Consider the following 8,308-nt stretch of genomic DNA (forward strand, 5'->3'; position numbering starts at 1 on the left):
ACTCAGTGTGTATTGTCATTTATTCATTTATTTAACAAGCATTTATTGCCTAATGAGTTTTAATTTTGTTGTAAATATGATTTTATTACACATGTATTAGGCATTGTTTCATAGGTTAACCCCCTCCTTCTACAAACATCATCCCCATTCTTTGGAATGATTACTGCTTCAAACATACTCTCTAACTCAGCACGAGCTGCCGTATTTATTTATTCATTCATTTATTTATTTAAAAGATTTATTTATTTATTTCAGAGAGAGAGAGAGAAAGCGTGTGTGCACGTGCACGAGCACATGCACAGGGTGGCGGAGCAAAGGGAGAGGGAAAGAGGATCTCAAGCAGAAATCCCACAGAATGCAGAGCTCAATTTCAGGACCCTGAGATCATGACCTGAGCAGGAATCAAGAGTTAGATGCCTAAGCGACTGAGCCACCCAAGTGCCCTGAGCTGCCTTATTTAATGTGACCCACACACTTGACCATCATCGATGGATCCAGTAATAAGTACTGGATCCAACTTAAGCCAAAAAGATTTCTTTCTCTAGAAAGTTTTTGAAGGAGAACTGACTGCCAGTTTGGTTTTGCCCTGAAGCTATGGGAACGAGATCTGAAACCCAGGATCTACTGGCTACTTTTTTTCCCACATGAGGAACAGTAGTTCTCAACCGTGGCAGCTCCTGAGGATCACCTGGGAAAACTTTTTCAAAATGCCCTGGCATCAACCCCCAGAAATTCTAATGGATGTGGTCTGGGATGAGACCCAGGTGTCAATATTTCTCTAAAACTCTCCAGGTAAGGGGCGCCTGGGGGGCTCAGTCGGTTAAGCGTCTGCCTTCAACTCAGGTCATGATCTCGGGATCCTGGGATCGAGCCCTGCTCAGCAGGGAGTCTGCTTCTCCCTCTGCCCCTTCCCTCACTTGCTCTCTCTCTCTTATAAATAAATAAAATCTTAAAAAACAAACAAACAAACCCAACTCTCCAAGTGATTCCAACAATGAGGACCACTACCTGGAAGAAGAGTTTACAGTGAGAGAAGAACAGGAGCAGCCATTGGCCAGAAGAGACACACAGACACACACGCATCGGACAAACCCGTTTCTAGTACTCGCAGGCCGAATTGCTTCCCAGGCCTTCTTTCTCACTATTCTGTTGACGAATTCTCTTTTCAGTTACCTGAGATATTCCAGTGTCTTTCCAATAAATCTTCCTTTTATCCTAAGCTAATTTAAGTTGCATTTGTGTGATTTGCAAACAAAGAAGTCCATGCTGGATCTCTGTTTTTGTGCTCAGGCTTAATAGATTTTTACACTTGTAGCATAGTTCCTCTCCATTCACGTCCTCATTCACTAATGTGTTAAGCGATAATGCCCACAGTATTCCAGGTTCTGTGTTACTTACCAGGAGTATCAAACAAAGAGACTACCCAGACTTTTTATTTGAGCAGCTTCCACTCCAGCGAGGGAATGGGCATATCAGCAGAGAGAAATAGCAACACAAGAAGTGTTCTAATAGAAGTGTTGGCTGGTCACTGTGAGAACACTGAGGAAATGTGTGGTTTGGTGGAATCATGGAAGCCTTCACAGAGGAGGTGGCCTTGGTGTTGCTTCGGGGGAGTGAATTCGTGTCTTCTGGTAGACAACAGAGGGTCGACAGGAAGAATTACAGAGCCAGCTGATAACCAATTGCGATCAATTAAAAGAGAGTGTGTCTGTGTGGGGAAGAGTGGGGAAAAAAGGATGGGGATGAAGCCTTGGAACAGGCTTACATATAAGGAACATAAGGGCACATAGGTAGAAGAAAAAGTGCTTCCAAAGGGAAAGGAGAAGAAGCTAGAGAACAAGGAAAGCATGGCATTGTGAAAATTAATCATATCTTCCATATCTGTACTGGCTTCAAGTAGAATGCACTTATCCATCATCTAGGGTTCATTTTTGTTTTCTTTAGACTTTGAGACTGGTCAAGGGAGAGAACTGGTTAAACACAACTGAGGGCTGCTTTTGCTCCCTGAGCCTCCTCCCGTGCCCTGGTATGACCCCCCTCCCCCACCCCGCCGGCCAAGCCCGATTTTATCCCCCCTTTGGTAGTCTGGCAGACCAGAGCACGGCAGACATGGACACAGCGAGATGCCTGGTGTTGACTCGCTTAGCTCTGATGACAGTGGGATGAAATCCAGAGCAGTGCTGGGCTTGTTGGCAGGAGAGGCCTCCGTAAGGAGGTCTGGGGAACTCCACCAGGGAACAACGGGAGTAGGTGGAAATAAGCTTGCTTGAAGCTCTTGTATGGGCTTACGACGTAGGACGGTGATATTCATAATGTGGGACTAGAGGTCTCAACGCTCAGATCTAATGTGAGATTTCTATCTTCACCATTTTCTTTGTTCTTTGTGGGCCCTTTACCTTAGCAAATAGTTCTTAATTAGATTTTAACTCTTGAGTAGGTATATTTGACTAATAAATTATCATCTTCCTATATAGTCTGCACACACATTATATCCCATATCCATATAACATATGACCACAGCTATTACGAATCATGAGAGATGAGGATTCTATAAAGTTATAAAGCGGCACAGGTGTGTGGGGGGAGATGGGGTGAGGGGCAGTCTGGTGAGTATTCTTTTTTCCCCCAAATATATTTCTACCACAGTTCCTTATTATATTTAGAGTAAAACTCAAAAACTTTTTACCCAGACCATAAGGCCTGTGTGCCCTGCCTCCCCTTCATCTTATGGTCCTTTCCCCTTCTTGACAAGGTTCCAGCCACTCCGAGCTTTGTTTTTCTTTTTTTTCCACCTCATTAAGCAAACGAAGTCATGGTGTCCAGCATGGACAGTTGAAAGAAGATATTTGTTAAAACCAATGGCATGCTGGATTCTGGATTTAAGTCAGGGCTTGAAATCTGGGAGAAGATAAAAAGTCATTTCTTAGAAACGAAGGATAGGGAGAGAGCAATTGTGGGGGAGGAAGCAGGAAGTCTCGGGGGCCCACAGTGGAGGCTGGAAGAAGCAGCTGCTGCTAGATGACCTCTGTCCCAGCAATTTCTCAGGATGTGCCTCCAGCATCCAATGGGCAGTCAAGATCTTCCTTCCTGGGATGGGAGCTATAAAGGCAGAGAGAAGAGTTGAGAACATTTGAAAGAAGAAACTGAAAGTAGTTCCTGAATGAACCATTCTCTCATGCACTCTCAAATATCTACTTAGAGAAGGCCTGAAACCATCTTTTCGTGGGCTAATCAGAAAGGGAAACTAGCTCACTTGAAAATCGAAATAATGCATCAACAACTTCACTTCCTTTTATCCTCTTAAGCACTGACTACAACATTTGGCCCTAAAGGAAAAATGCCATATCCCTTAGACCAATAGTCTCTGAACTCTCTTCCATTACAGAGCACACTTGAACAGTACTCAATTTCCTACAGCCCAATTAAATTTCAGTATTCATTGCGTGCCTCTTTTGTGACCACACTAGGTAATGACAAAAGTGGTGTGTGAGCGTAGTGTGTGAGTGTGGGGTGTGTGTATGGAAGGTCATAGTTCTGGCAGAAAGGGCAGAGGGCATGATTCATGTTTTTAAGTTGATATATTTATTCCAATAGCGAACTAGAAGGAAAGGTAATAAATGAATAACAGTGTGAGCCAAAAAGGAAATGAAGAGTTTTAAATTAGACTGGAATTTTTAATTCATTCTTACCAACCCAAAAAAGAGTGGGATGATATCATGTACACAGAACTCATCATTTCTGGTAGCTTGGACGTTGTAGGTATTTGGAACACTGATTCCCGATGAAGGGGACATGGAGCACAGGGATGCAGTAAAAGTAATGTTTCCTAACAGCAGTGCATAGATAGATAGGAAAGAGAGCAACATCAGAGTTAGCGGATGAGAAAGCCTGGTTTTCAGTGACTCATCAATAAGATCTGAAGGACACATAGTCATTGACAAAAGGAAGGAGGAGCTGCTATTCTCATTTTGCCTCAGTTGAATTTGCCTACTAGGCATTCGTTCTTTCTTTTTTGGGTTGTAACACCTGACTTTTCTTTGGGAAACCTCCTCTATCTCACTGTGTGTGATCTTGGTGGGATTGCCCATTTTGAGGGATCCTGCTATGCCCTGGGCAAGGAGTGAACACATGCACAGACTAAGATGCTGAGCAGAGTAGAGTGATAGGAAGTTGGAAAACATGGAACTGATTCATCTCAATGGCAGTGCTCTGAAGTGACTGCCCACAAGATTCTGCTCCATAGAACTCTCTTCCCCAGGAGAGTCGGATTCCTGTTCTTTTCTGGGCTAGGACTTAAACCTTTCCTTACAGTCATTTCCTTTAAAATGTTTATATATTTATTGGTTTTATTTGGCCAAAGTTGGTTTTCTATATATGCAAACAAAGGATCCCAGGAAAAACATCCTAGACATTACCTAGTAGATTACTCAACACAGTCATAGCTAGATTATGGATTCCTTTCATTTTTTATAAATTACAGTATTTTTATACTTTATAAAACTTTGGTATTTGAGCAGAATTTAAATTTAATTTTCTTGCATCATGCCAATTGCAATGCAGAATTTGGATATGGTGTAAGATTCTGAATAACACACTACACTACATAGGCAAGGGCCCAGGGATATGTTAAACATAACCTAATCCAAGTGTAGGATTTCTTTTGCTAATTGAGGGGATGCCTGTAAAGGAGAAAGGGGTAAAGATAAAAATCAAACAAGAAAATGCTAATTGCTAACCTACAATGACAAGAGATTTGAGAATAGACCTTTTAAACATATTTAGGTGTGATACTTGCATTATTACTACATAAGAAAATATTCTGTTTGTTTTTGATGTATACTGTTGTATTCAGAGGTGAAAAGATATGACAGAAGGATTTTCTTTAAAAATATTTCGGCAATAAAAACAACATCAAAGAAATAATGAAATCTAAAATAAGTGTAGCAAACATGTTCATGACTTCGTGGGGTCCCTTGTAATAGTAACATTCTCTCTATTTTTGTGTATATTTGGGAAATTCCAAAATCAAAAGTTTAAAAATTTCGAGTGAAACACCTTTAAGAAGCTAATTGTTTTTTTTGTGTGTGTGTGTTTTTGCACTGACATTTAGATCCTTTCATCATTTTTGAAAACCCCTTGGAAATTGTATCTTTTGGCAGTGTTTTTTCACTCCATCTTTTGTAATCTACTCAGTCTCATGATTTATAAAAGATTTGCTTATTAGCAGTGACCTGCTGACAATAAATTACTTTAAGCTTTTTCTTCGAAATATACTCCCTCTTCTAACATGATCATCTACACCCAAAGGAAGACCAAATGGTAGGAATGCAAAATGAAGAAGAAAAAGCCTATGCTTAACTAACTTATTTTTTGTGTTCAACCTTTTTAAATGCTGAAATAATGTGCTACCCAAAGATATCTTACTAATGTCCTTTAGGAAAAAAATTACTTTTCAAATATTCATGCCTACTGTAAAGATACAAAGGTGCCAGATTACCTAACACCAGTAATCTTTGATTTACCCTGGATGTTCAGGTATTTTTTAAAAACCCAGCTAGCCTGGTAAACTCCTTTTTTTTTTTTTTAATTGCTTCTACTTTTTAATAGCAGCCAATCCTGGAGAACAAAGGTCACATAAAACAAAATGAGTCACTACCCAAACTATGAGAATGCTAGTAAGAACAATTATTGCACATAAATTAGACCATAGGACTTCATTCTCTTGTGTGGATATGGCTAATACAGTCCATTCTCTTGATTTTTGCAATGTTTACTACAATAAGGAATAATTTGGTTAATCTGCCTATAAAAATTGATTTTGTTTATCCTCCAATATTTTGTACTAATAAGAATTTCCCTTTAAAACATAGCTAGTTCTGCCTCATCCACCTTAGACTTCCCTTTTAGAGTGAATCTTCTAATTATAAAGCCTTCTGGTGACAGTCTGGACAAAAATGGCATTCTGGTTAACACTCACCACAAAAGAATATGGATGTCTGAGTTTAACCAATGCACATCTCCCCCTAAAAATGGGGCAATGTGTATAAATTAGTTATGGCATCATTTCATCTAAAACATTTGATACAGTCTTACTATTTCAGTTTGCAGAGACAAATTTATGTGCTAACTATTCAGAGAGGAATGTAATATCATCTGTTAAAGAAGGTCAGATAGTTTTATGCAAGTTAATTTTCAGAAGCAATCAGATCTTAAAAAGTTCTGATGATAGGCGACACCAATTGGCATTTTCTCAAACATTCTGCTAAAAGAAAAGAGGGAAGTTTGATAACATCAAGATCGGCTTCCCTTTTGTAAAGTTTTCTTAAATCATAACTTCTTTTCTATAGGAACAAAAAGCAGCATGGCCTTATTTCAAAATGGGGACAAATAAATACTAAGTAGAACTGAAAAAGATTTCAATGAGTCCATTTCTTATGGTTCTTCTACTCAACTGCAGGAAAGTTATGTGGATTTGCTCAGGAATTATTGAATAAGCAACAGGAAAAGGAATACAGTACTTTTTTTTTTTCTATTTGGTCTGTGAATTAAGGGAAAGGTGATGTGTTAAAATATAAGAAATGTTGTTAACCATACTCTACTCATGGGAGAAGCAAACTACAGCTAGCTTGTATTTTGTTTATTTCCCCCTTGTTTCAAAAAAAGTTTAGAGGCAGCTATAAGATTGGTAAGCAAGGGCATAGTTACTGACAGACTCTCTGCAGTGCTTGAGAACCCATGAAAGGATTTTCCTTGCCCCTTCTTTATGTGTGTCTATAGCTGTCAAACAGAGATTGTGAAATGGTTCAATAGCAAAAACTGGCCTGCTTCTGTCAGACAGAATGCTTCAGGGGTAGATCAGCAAATAGTATAGATCAGTGACTTCTGCGAAGTATTCTGCATCTATGGAAGTTGTTCTTCCCTCATTCATTCCCTCCACTGAAGCTGTCTAGTTCATCCTTTTCACAGGTGCTGGACCCAGCAGGTGAAGGCAGACCCAAAAGTACACAGAGGAGTGAATCTGTTTCAGCATCACACACATCTATCTGTAGCGAATTAGGAAGACAAGTGGCTAATGTCATAGAAATTTAGTTGATGCCCTTATGGAGCGAACTTTAAACAGCAAATACAAACAAGTGCTCAATTCACTTCTGACGGGCTTTGGTTATGGGAACCCCATCCATCTGAGACCCTAGAAAATTGATTGTTAATGACGGGTGACAAGGATGGAGAAAAGAAGAGGATCTAGGCATGACAAGGACAAAGATATTTTTCCTAGGCATCGCAGCCTAAAGATTGCACTAATTCTTTAATTTGTGGGAGGATTGAAAAGTAAAACCAGAACCAGAACTGAACTACATAAAGAACATTTCTTTCTACTGTACAACATACTATTTGTGATTTTTATATATCCATTCACATCTAGTTGATCTATTTAGGAGATTGTGCACTGTTGGTACTGTTTTAAGATCCAGAGTTAAAGAACTGTTTCTGCAGTTGTGAAAGAGGGACCTCTTAATGCAGGTGTATTCTTCAGGATAGGCTAACCATGCTGGCACAGTTAATAACACTGGACCACTCATCTCTTTAACTGTTAAAGGTTTACTTCTAGCTCATCAGAAATCTCTTGAGGATCTTGTTGCTCTCCAGACCAACTCCCAAGGACCCAGGCGTGCTTTCTTCTTATAGTTATACCCATAGCTATACCATCTTGGAAAATGGGGTTTTCAGGGCCACAGCGATAAGGGGAAAAAGTGCTCCTAATATCTTGGCCAGCAGTGACAAACTTTATTTTTTCTCAATCACGTTGGTCAGTAGGAGTTACATGGCCCCAACCAAACGAACATGAGGGTGGAAAATGTAAGAGAGCCATGCAGCGTTTTGTGAATACCCCTGTCCCTGCCACATCTGATCACTAAAAGTAAGATCTGTGCTAAGAATGACTAGAGAATGTAAATAATACCTCTTCTGGAAGTCTTTCCGAAACATTAGTAAATATAAAATCATAGGGGGCGGGGAGCTTGTTGAAAGGGCACATTGCCAGACCCATGTGTCAAGTTCAGTTTTGTAGGGTTGAGGTAGAACTAGTGCCTTAATCAGGCTTACTCGACCAAGGACTATCTCTGGCATGATGAACATGGAAGGAAGATTCTGTACTGAATGTAAAAATTCTCTGTAGGGTACTGGATAAAATGAAACTAAAATTCAAAAACAAGTCATGTGGGAAAGTCAGTGTCTTTTCAAGTTACCCCTTCTATTCTACAGAGGAGTTAATTCTGCTCTATAGTCAAGGGAAGTTGGACAAAGGTCC

Source organism: Leptonychotes weddellii, chromosome 3, assembly GCF_054177405.1.
Source record: "Leptonychotes weddellii isolate Sample4059 chromosome 3, ASM5417740v2, whole genome shotgun sequence".
NCBI classification, from domain to species: domain Eukaryota; kingdom Metazoa; phylum Chordata; class Mammalia; order Carnivora; family Phocidae; genus Leptonychotes; species Leptonychotes weddellii.